Genomic DNA, 12628 nt, shown 5'->3' with positions numbered 1-12628 from the left:
GCCCTGAGCTAACATCGGTGTCCGTCTTCGTTATTTTATATGTGGGACACCTGCCACAGCATGGCTTGATAAGTGGTACATAGGTCCTGCACCCAGGGTCTGAACCAGCAAACCCCGGGCTGCCAAAGCGGAGCACGTGAACTTAACCATTTTGTCACCAGGTCGGCCACCTGATATATATTTTTATACTAAGAACATCAAGTAAAGAGATTCAGTAAGATTTTTCTAAAACTTCATGGGCCAGTCTAATGTGCACCCTAAATTGAGAACCACTGGTCTAGAAGATATGAGCTTCATATTAAAGAAGTAAGACTGAGGCCAAACAACAGTTTAAATAATAACTGAAATTATGACTGATAGCACTTTATTATTGCGTAATCTCGTCAGGCAAAGTGTTGCCTGGGCACTGATAATTATAGTACAACTTGGCATAGAATTTTGTTCAGTGTTTCCTCCAAGGTTAAAGCATTATGGAAAACAAGTGCAATGACAAACTTCCAGGGACTTTCCATAAAACTTACAAATTCTGAAATGTTCATGTTAATATTTTATCTACAGAAATTTAACCTAAGGAAGAATGGGGGTCTCTTCTGATTTGACAACTCTCCCCCTACAACTATTACAATGCTGATACATCAAACAAAACAGTTGTTTTTAAGATGTTCTTTATAAGGTGAAATAATAAATCTTTGAGATTTTCAAGGCCTTTTGAGACATTTCAATAACAGTTTAAGTTTAAAATGCGTCCTGAAATTTTATTCTGTTTCTTTATATATAGAATATGATTTCTGGAAAGGTGACAATTAAAAAAACAAAAGATATCAGAGAAAATTTAGACGCTAGATTAGATAGGATTATGGGAGACGGAAAAACAATACTCAGTTATCTATTTAATCAAAGTGAAGACACACATTAAAAATATAATACATAGTAACACATTCTTAAAGAATTTTAGTTCCTTCATTAATAAGGAGACTGTTAGATTTTTTGTGTCTTTTTTGTTTTTGATCAAGCACATAAGCAAAGTCAACATAAAGCACAGAATATTAACTTGGTAAGACATAAAATCTTTGGTGCCTAGGCAGATTTCATTGAAACTAAAAAATATATTGTAGGTGAAGGCAATAATCAGCAAACCAAGGAACCAAGCCTGAGGCCAATCAAGACTGAACAAACTCTCTGGACATTTTAACACACGTCATAGTTTCTTTTTAGACTCAGGATTTATAAACCAAGGGAAATAGTATTCCCTTTGCAAGTTTTGTCCTTCCATATGTTCTTCTATATTCTGTACAAATAACACTTCAGAACAGCTCTAGGAGATCCATGAGCTAAGAACCAATTTTATACTAATAGTAAGGTATTATTTATGTTAACATGCAATGTGGTCCTCATTGCTATACTCGAATGGTCAAAAATCAAATATTCTTACAAGTTCTCACACTTAGTTTCTAATACAAGTGAATACCAATAATTATAATGTACAAAGAGAAGCTCTGTAGGGTCCTCAATAAGCCCCAAAGCGTAAAGACACTTAGAGACCATACAAACACAAAGCAAAAATCTGAGTCACTTTGCTCCTAAGCATCATTTACCCATTTTTCTTAATTATAACTTTTTTTTTAAAGATTGGCCCTGAGCTAACATGTGTTACCAATCTTCCTTTTCTTTTCCTTTTTTTTTTCTTCTCCCTAAAGCCCCCCAGTGCACAATTGTATATTCTAGTTGCAGGTCCCTCTAGTTCTGCTGTGTGAGACACTGCCTCAGCATGGCTTGATGAGTGGTGCTAGGTCTGTGCCCAGGATCCAGACCAGCAGAACACTGGGCAGCTGAAGCGGAGTGCACAAACTTAAACACTCGGCCATGGGGCTGGCCCTTTAATTATAACTTTTAATAAAACCAACTAACTTCTATTTCAGAGAATATTGGGGAATGGAAATTGAGAACTGTCTGTCAAACCCAAGCAATTTCGCAGATGAGCAAAGCTTGTGAACACAAATAAAACAACTTTCTACATCTATACACATCCCTTTTACATCTTTACAAAATGGCAAATATGAGCATAAGCCAAAGATATAGTGTGTCTATAATATATAAAAATAAGAAACAAACAAAAAATATGCACTTAAAATTATGCTTAATAATGAATTGGTCAATATTTTCTTACATAGAAATAATACATATACCCAATGATTATCCATTAATTAACTCAATTTAATATCAGTCCAAGATTTTAAACTACCTAAAGGTCTTGGAAGTTATCTTCAAGTTGACATACTACAAAATATTGAAATAAAGAGTATGTCAGGATAATGATTTGATTTACTAGAACACAGAAGTACATTTTCCATAATCTTAAACATTATGTAGGAGTAATATTAGCTTCCGCATCAGTAATAAGGTTTTGGGTCAGAATAAGTGTATGAAAAAACCCACAAGTTAATATAAGGTACGTTTCTGTTATCATTAATACTAATAAATGAGAGAAAAGATAGTTGTGTTTATTGAATCAAAATTATTAAACTAGTCACATATGCCAAAGACTTACCTTAATAACATGAACTTAGATTCTTAAAATAAGAGTTTTGTAAGAATACACACATACATATATACGCATATGGAGAGAGAAACAGAGAGAGAGGGGAGCACATTTAAAGTATTAGAAGTTTAATTTCCTGATTGTCTGTCAATTTTCCTTATTTTCTGGGATATTCAATTTATGTAAGCACTTATGCATCTTTGTAAGCCAATCAGAACAGAACCATTTAATCCGAGAGACTTTATAAGTCATTAATAAATCCAAAGACAGCAACCATTACACACTCCCGGGCACAGATCTACACCACTCATCAAGCCATGCTGTGGCAGTGACCCATACACAAAGTAGAGGAAGATGGGCACAGATGTTAGCTCAGGGCCACTCTTCCTCAAGCAAAAAGAGGAGGATTGGCAACAGGTGTTAGCTCAGGGCCAATCTTCCTCATCAACAAATAAATAAATAAATAAATGCTGAAAAGAATTCACAAAGAGATGAAAAAGAGCTTATCCAAGGGCAATAATCAATTGCATTCCACTGGACAGAAGAGATTTGCATTTCTATGACGGAATTATTTGCATGATTATCTGTTCTGACAACTTAGTTATAGAATATCTCAAAAACAAAACAAAACAGAGGTAACCTGCAAGGTTGCACTGGAAGTGATACAACCTTCTCAAATGTTTAACCATTTTAAAGTCTTTCACAATTTTCATTCACTGAAATGTAAGTGGAGAGAAAGAGGAACCATGTGGGGATGTGAGGGCCAAATGTAGATAGTAAGGGTGAATGTTTGTTAAACAGCTCTTTCAAAAACTGTACAAAATGGATATTATCTTCACCCGCAGACATCTAGATAATGATAGTGTTTCTTTGCAACATGGAACTCACCTTTCTCATGTGCAGGTTTATTTCTCCTATTCTCCCTACTTTGCCCATTGACATTCATGCAGTTATTACTGATGTATATACAGAAATGCTTAATGCCTTAAGGTTTAAATAAATCTAATATACCACATTCAGAATACGAAAACCATATTCCAGTTAGATTTAGACTACATAAGTTTGAAATATCAGAACAGATCCTACCCATTGTGTAGTTGCTGACTATCAGCTCTGAAGGTATGTCTCTTGATGAAAATCATGAAGTGTGATATATATTAAGAAATGTCATTGAATTCACAATATCGAACCAATATCTTAAAACAGAGATCAGATTATTAAATAAACTTAACTCGACGAAGTGTACTCAGCATCTGCTGTTTAAAAAGCACAATCCTAGGAACACTGCAGTATAAAATGGAGTTTCTCCGTGGAGTTTTACAACCCAAATAGGATTTTACAGCCTCACAGTTTTCAGTTTACTTTCAACTCGACATTTCTGAACTAACTCCTTTGCATTCTGCATCTTTGTTTTGAACCTATGAAAGCTACAATTCAAACTATGCAAATAATTTTACAACACGGCTTACAGAAACATGTAGAATTAAAAAGAGTTGAATTAAATCTGGTATCAATGCTCCCACGTGCAAAATGAAAGTTTCTATGTTCCAACTGGAAGCGATGTCAACAAGTCCCAGGCTTTGACCCAGAGACAACACCTCCCTTGGATCAAAATTCCTCATGCTATATTCCAAACGTGCCAGAAATATTATGCTAAATAGCTTGACAAGTTTATACCACAGCTCACAGCAAGCAAGGAACAAAGGAAGCAAATAGAATAAATAGGATGGCAGAGAGTCACCTCAGTCTCCTCTCAGCCCCTCATAGAGCATATGCTCCTCTTGCGTGTGTGTGGCCAAAACTTTACGAAATCAACGGTAGAGTTACACCTCTGCCCACTTCAGACTGTTTCGCAAACTCCACATTTCTGGCTGCACAACCATGCTACACAAAAGCAGGATACACCCAGCAAACAAGCTACTTATTTCAATTCAAACACCAGGGAATTTTCTTTATTTTTTTTCTTTCACTTTTGTTCTTGTTTATAAAAGTGTAGTGGGAGAATAGACAAAGCCTTGCCTGAACCTCAGAACTACCTAGGAATCCATTCTGTCATTCAGCAAATCCCTCTTGTATAAGAGAAGTATTATTTTAGATCAGGTCATCAGGAAGGGTTTCTCGATGGGATGACATTTGAGCAGAGACATGAGAGAGCTGTGTGGTTATTGGGGATGGGAGGCATCACTGGCAACATGAAGTACGCAGGTCCTGTGGTGGGATTGTGCTTAAGAGTTTGAGGAACCTCAAGAAGATGGAGGGAAGGGAACTGAAAGAGATGAGACCAGAGAGTTGCTAGTAACCACATCATCTAGAGCCTTGGAAGCCAAGGTGTTGATTTTAACTTTTATTCTCTGGAAGGACAGGAGGGTTTGGGAAAGAGGAGTGCAATAATCTGACATGTGAAATGCATTTTAAAAAGTTCATTTTGACTGATGAGAGGAGAATAAACTATATAGTAACAAAGGTGAAAGCAGAGTGGAAGCAAGATGGAATCAGGGAGACCAGTCAGGATGCTATTGCAGTTGTACAGGCAAGAGATGAGGTTGGTCCATGGGAAATCATAGGATTCTGGATATACACAGAACTGGAGCCGACAGGATATGCTCCTTGATTGGATATAAATTTAAGAGTCAAGGATGGTTTCAATTTTGTACTATTTTGCTTTTTGTTGTCTTGTTTTCCTTGAGCATTGAGGAGAATGAAGTCACTTTCACCATTTACTAAAAGAGGAAGCGATGAGAGAGGGGCACATTGGTTTGAGAAATCAAGAGCACAATGCTGATCATGATAAGATTGGCATTCCATTGGGTATCCAAGTAGAGATGTGAAGTAGGCTCCTCAGTCCATGAGTCTAAAGACCAGGAGGAGTGTGGGCTTGAGGTATTAACATGGGAGTAGTCAACATGTCAAAGGCACTGAAAACTTTGAAATTGGATGAATCCACTCAGGAAATAAAAGTAAATAGAGAAGAAAATAAATTCAAGGCCTGAGTTCTGGGGTCCTTTTCCCCAATATTAGGTAGGTAGGATATGGTAGAGAAGCCAGAAAAAGATAAGGCAGAGCATCCAGTATGGTAGAAGGAACACCACATGAGAGTATTATTCCCAAAGCCAGTTGAAGAAACTTTCAAAAAAGACAGCGTAACTAGCCTTGTAACATGCTGCTGGGGCTTAAGCCAAAACGAAGCCAAGAATTTCATTAATGTTTTTGGCAACATGAGGGTCATTAGTGACATTGACAAAGGCACTTTCAGTGGGGTTGTTGAGACAAAATCCTCATTAAAGTGGGTTTCAGAGAAATGGATTATCATAAAATACTTTTTTGAACTACCATAAAAAGTAGGAAACATGACATAAAAATAATATGGCAGAATTAAATCCAATGCATCTGGTATTTATAAGCATAAGGCTTAACTTACATATTAACAGATTTTCAAACTGGATTACAAGTAAAGCCATTTCGTTGAGGGAGAAAAAGACAAACCAAAAACGTGATTCAGAAACTTTGAAAATACAAGAATGGACAAGGGTAGGCGACCAGGCAAATCCAGACAAACGAATGAAAAAGCAATGGTCATGATCTTAACATCAGACAGGGACGAATTTAGATTGTCTGAAAAGGCGTTAATTGAGAAAAATAGGGTTAAAGGCTACAAGTCCCAAAGAAAGCACGACACTTACAAATACCTGCGCTGTTATGAATAAATGAATGTAGAAATTAAAAGGAGATACAAGGAGAACTAGACAAAAACACAACAGTAGTAGGAAACTGGAATCACCTCTCTACAATTCAAAAGTGGACAAAAATATATGAAAAGAAACAAAAGACATAATTAACATACTTAGAAAAGTAAACCTTCCAAATTATTTTTATGAAGTGAGAATATCATTGAATTTAAAAACTAATATTGCACCCAAAAAAGTACAATTAATATCTTATGAGGGGGCTGGCTGGGTGGCACAGCAGTTAAATGCACAAGTTACGCTTTGGTGGCCCGGGGTTCGCTGGTTCGGATCTGGGGTGGGAGCATAGCACCACTTGGCAACTTATGCTGTGGTAGGCATCCCACATATAAAGTAGAGGAAGATGGGCACGGATGTGAGCTCAGGGCCAGTCTTCCTCAGCAAAAAGAGGAGGATTGGCAGCAGTTAGCTCAGAGCTAATCTTCCTCAAAAAAACAAAGCAAAACAAAACATAAAATATATTATGACTATTGAAGACGCAAGACTAAAGTAAAATATTGGCAAACAGAATTCCATGCATATTAAAAGATATTTCATAACCAAGTAAGCTATATCTCAGGAATGCAAGGATGAATCAATATTTAGAAATCTGTTAACTTAATACATCGTGTTAATAGAATTAAAGAGAAAAACATCAAATAGTTATCTTGAAAGATAGTGGAGGAGCACTCGACAAAATGCAATTATGTATTTAATTTCAAAAAGTAAAAATAAATAAGAATTTACAAACACTTTATTGACATGATAAAAGATGCCTCAACCCCAAAGTCAGCATCATGTCAATAGAAAAATACTAGAAGCTTTGCCCCTAGAGTAAAGATCAAGATGGGAATGATTATGTATCACCACTGTAATTTAATACCCAACTAGAAGAACCAGCCAATGTAATTTGACAATGCCAAACAAAACAAACTAAATAAAATAAAGGTGTAAAATTTGGAAAGGAGGAGAAAACTATCAAGATTTTCTGATGATAGACATGGACACATCTGGAATGCTAATCCAAGCACTCAGAGAATTCAGAAATGTAGGAACACAGAGTAAACGTACACAAATCGCTATTTTCCATGTATACGTATAATGACCAGGTCAAAGATGCAATGCGTAAAAAAGGAGCAAATTTGTAATGGCATCAAGAGAAGATAAATAGGAACAAATTAAACAAGAAATGAATGATATATATTTTAAACACTACTAATGGTCACAAGAGAGGACATCAATTCTTGGAAAGACACAGCATGTTCTTGAATAGGAAAATTATCATAAAGATGTCAGTTTGCCCCTAAATAAATTATAAAGTATATATGATCCAAATGAAAATAATAGTAGGTAATTATTTTGAAACCAGACATGCTGATTCTAAACATCACATGGAGTAATAAAAATAAAATAGTCGTGAAGGCCCTAAACAAGGGGGGTGGGCGAAAAGTCCAGACAGATATTACGTAACTTAATAATTAAAACCGTGGTAATGGCACAGGAATAGAAGAACAGAGAACAGAGAACAGGGGGAAAGGAAGTGTGTAGAACACTTTTGAAGTATTTTGCTGTAAATGAAGCAGAAAATGGTAATCAGAACGGGAAGTGAAATGACATTATCACCCAGAGAATCATTAATTCTTTTCCTTTCTCACTTTTCTCTTCTTTAAAAATGTGCCACTGCTGGAATACCAGGTGTAAGAAAGGGGCTTATTAACAAGCCACATAACTGGTAATGGTCACTCACTTGGCTTTACAAGTGCAAATGCATGGAAACCATCATCGGTTAGGTGTAGAAGTCTATCGAAAAAAGCCTTCCTCCTCATTAATTTTTGCCTGGAAAAGGAGTGGAGATGCCAGTTGTTTGTTTTTTCAAGTTACAATTATAAGCATATAATTTCAGTGACTTAATAGATTGATGGATGCCGAACCACATCTGTGGATAATCTAGGCGTACGTAAAACCCGTTGGACCACATTATCAGCAAAACTGAATGGATACTCCGTTGTTTCTAAATTCCATGTACATTCTCTTGTCTCAGTAAACCCAGCTAGAAGGCATTTCTTTGGCTTCATGAAAGCCCAAATATTTTCATCGTATAATTTTGTTTTAAGGTGTTTCTTAAATATTTTTGCTATTTCAATTTGTCCTTCACAATTTCCTTTTAACTTTCCTTTGACCTTCATCTAATCTCAAGCTATGTATTATATTCCATCCCATTACTGTCTTAAATTGTCTGGAAATACATTCATCTATTTAATTCCCGGTCTCTTATTGTTTCCTCCATGTCTGAGTCTGCTCAGGCCCCATAACAAAAATACCATAGACTGGGTGGTTTAATCAACAGAAATTTATTTCTCACAGTTCCGGAAGCTGAAAAGTGCAAGACTGAGGTGCCAGCAAGGTGCTAAGATCAAGGTCTCACTCTGAGGCCTCTTCCCTTGGCTTGTAGGCAGCTGCCATCTCGCTCTGTGCTCAGATGGTCTCTTATTTGGGCACGTGGAGAGAGAGCAAGTGAGCTCTCTGGTGTCTCTTCTTATAGGAACACAAGTCCTATTGGATCGTGGCCCCACCTTTATGATCTCATTTAACCTTCATTAATTCCTTAGAGGCCCTGTCTCCAAATAGAGCCACACAGGGGAATTAGGGCTTCAACATATGAATTTGGGGGGGGACACAAACATTCAATCCATAACATTCTATTATTTCATTGGAAGTTCTCTCTATACTACCCATTACCTCAAAATAAAGCAAACAGGGGCCAGCCCGGTGGCACAGTGGTTAAGGGAGCACATTCTGCTTCGGTGGCCCGGGGCTCGCCAGTTCACATCCAGGGTGCGGACATGGCACCATGTGGCAAAAAAGCCATGCTGTGGCAGGCATCTCACGTATACAGTGGAGGAAGATGGGCATGGATGTTAGCTCAGGGCCAGTCTTCCTCAGCAAAAAGAGGAGGATTGACAGTAGTTAGCTCAGGGCTAATCTTCCTCAAAAAAAATAAACAAATAAAGCAAACAAACCAAATGTAACAACAAAACTAAAATTTACATTCCCTCTGTAAATCAGATAGCGCTCCCTTTTCTGAAATAAGAGTTCCATAAAAATTATCTTATTACTCACATCTATTTCCAGACAGTTGCCGACAGCTGTCTTCTTGAACTTCCTCTTCATAGGACCTCCAGTTTCCTCACAAACTTCAAAATTCTCCCTCTTTAAAGTTCATTTTGGTCACATTAGCATTTATTTCTTCGTATTCATGTAACAAATGCAGCCAGAGTCATTTTCCTCCTTTTGATTCTGTCCAGGAAGCTTGCCCAGCTGTATTTATCTCCTGTTTTTACTATTACTTATTCATATAAAGTTGTATAAGAATGCTCTCCATCTCCCAGGATATACAAAGAGCTCTTTTTTTACAGCAAACCTGTCTGATCCTTGTCTACACACCCAGGACACTTTTGCAGACTGCAGTTTACACTCTAGCGCGTGCTCCGTAAACTTAGGGTAAGCATACATCCCAGTTTACTCAAGAGTCTAGGTTTGTTGCTTGTTGTCCTGGCATCAATTCCAGCCTAGCATTTATAGTACTGGCCTCAGATCCACGAGAAAAGGGTTATGTTCCATCCTGGCACCTTAGAGACCCCAACTCTGGCCTTCCTCTAGCTTGATCTCTTTCTGTGTGTTGAGGAGTTATCTGAGCCACCGAAACATGTCCACCTAGAGCTTAATCCTCCCCTTCCCACCATGTCCTGGGCACCTTGAGAGCCCAGAGCTTTCAGCCTAAATGGCCTATGTTGTGTGTTCAGGAACTGCATGAGTCTTTTGGCTGGATTCCCCTTTATGATGACAGACCATGCCTCTTCTATGCCCACCCTTAGCCTCATGAATTGGCCACGGGATGGTTGTTTACACTTAGAAATGAACAGAACTTAGATGGGCAGGCTGAAGTGTGCACTTATATCCACATGAGAGGCCCCACCAGCACAAGGAGGAGTGGGGATGGACAGAAAACAGCCTCTGGGGACCAGGAGCCAGCTAGCCCCCTACCAGCATGTTCCTGCACAAAACTCCAAGGATTCTGAGAATTCTGAGAAATCTAAGTTTGAAACTAATCTTCTTGTGTGTTTTGAATATTTATTTGTAAAGACAGAAATAGAAAGTTACTTAATAGTTTTGTGGCTTCCTTTATATACTTGAAATATGTCAAATACAGGGACTTCAATTTGTATTCTCGCCTCAGGCTCCACAGATATTAGAAAAAGCTTGAGTGCTTTCCTAGATAAACACTTCTTGGTTTGGATAATGAATTATATGTTCCTTTATTCAGTTCTACTCCAAACCTTTCCTGATCCAACTGAAAAGCACATATTCAATAGTTAATCCTTTTTTTTTTTTTTTTTTTTTTTTTAAGATTGGCCCTGAGCTAACATCTGTTGCCAATCTCCCTCTTTTTTTTTTTCCTCCCCAAAGCCCTGGTACATAGTTGTGTATCCCAGTGGTAGGTCATTCTAGTTCTTCTATGTGGGATGCTGCCACAGCATGGCTTGATAAGCGATACTAGGTCCACGCCCAGGATCCAAACCAGCCAAGCCCGGGCCGCCAAAGTGGAGAGCAACAACTTAACCCCTCGGCTATGGGGCTAGTCCTTTCTTTTCTTTTCTTTTTCTTCTTTCCCATAGATCTATTGCATGCTTTTATTGTGTGTACTAAATGCCACGTTTACCTGCTATTTTTGAGCAGTCACAACTTAATAATTCTTAGCAATAAGAGTGAAAAGAGCTACTTTCACTAGTATTACTCTAACAACTCTCTCAATCAATTATTATACCTTCACTGTCCTGCAAAGCATGGGCCACTCCCAAAAGTGACTAACAATCTTTATCTTTGACTTGCTAAGTAGAATTGCAATAGGGTTCCTCCAGAAGTCACAAGTTTCTTCTACTGATAGATTTTTAAACCACCTTCACTGTTGTTCTAAAGATCATCTAAAATTCTTTATTTCCTGGCATTAACATAATAATAAATATCTGCTGCATTCCTAAACATTGATGTAAGCATCAGAGTTTGTGGGGCAGTTGTTCTTTCTCTGGAGACACCAGTCCTCGGGAAGAAGCCCTCCCTCAACGGCTCCTTGCACGCCCTCCTGCACAGAGGCTATGCAAGGCTGTCTCCTCTTTGCTTTTGTTCAACTCTCCAAATGCAGATATTATGATGATAAACAGAAACTAACAGAAAACAGTGCTTTCCCTCCTCGCTGTCCTATAAAAACACAGTCAGCTCTGTTCCACATTAGATAGATTTGCCCTGTCTTCCATCTTTCTTAAATTTTCCGTCTGCAGCTGCCTGCACGCATTTCTACACCCTTGGCAAAATCTGAAGGAGGAAACTCAGCACACCACATCACCAAAATACTTTGGTTGATTGCTGCTACTGCTGATCTTTTGCAGACAATTACACCCCACTAGGATGCTCTCGGGTTCTTCCCACACGTATAGTCTCTTTGTTCTCTTCCTCCTCACTGCCAGCCTCTGGCTCCCTGAATAGCTGTAGCATCTGCAGAGACTCCATTTCTTTCCCTCTACCCCACCTGCCAGTTGGATGTGTTACCTTCTTTCCTGTGTTACACTGCTTCCTCTAAATTATTAGACCTTCGCACATAGGAGGCACTCAATAAATATTTGTTCCTCTTCTCTCATCTATTAAAATATATTTGAATCACCAGGGCAAACGTAGTCCTCAATTGATTAATAAAACTGGGCATTTGAATGTCACACTGTTTCCAAATTATAAAGTTAAGACCAGAAATCAGTGTCAGTATTTGATACTAGAAACAGTAGGAACTACCAACAAGAGACAACATAGAAAAAAATATTTTCTAAGAAAGCCCCTTAGAAGAACTTTTATTATCCTTTGATGATCAGGGCTTGGGGGAAGAATCTGTCAAATAAAGGGAGCTGAAAGGCAAAGACATGGATTTAAAATAATGGCTTCCAAAATAGGGAATTGGCAAACATTCCTCTTGTACTGTACAAGGTCCCATCTACAAAATAGAGACGTGGGTTTTTTTCTGTCAGTCTATTGTCTCTCCTTTCTCATCATGAAAGTAGATTCATGCTTTTATACTCTGATTATTTCCTGTTTGAGTAGTCTGTCATCAGTGGCTGAAATAGAAAAAAATCCTTTTTTGTTCTTTTCATTCAACTGATATCTTCACTCGGCTATCTCACATGGCAGCCAGGCCAGGTCTCATTGGCTACCTGCCTCTCTGCAGCTGTGGCCCTCAAGGCCAGAACACAGAACCAGAAATGTGGAACTGAGTGGGAGTCATGGCCCTGAATTGTGCTCCATGACCTTGACTTGTTTATGTGAA

This window comes from Equus caballus, chromosome 18 (genome assembly GCF_041296265.1).
Source record: "Equus caballus isolate H_3958 breed thoroughbred chromosome 18, TB-T2T, whole genome shotgun sequence".
NCBI lineage: Eukaryota > Metazoa > Chordata > Mammalia > Perissodactyla > Equidae > Equus > Equus caballus.
The sequence above is the reverse complement of the archived record's forward strand: the minus strand, read 5'-3'. Positions refer to the sequence as shown.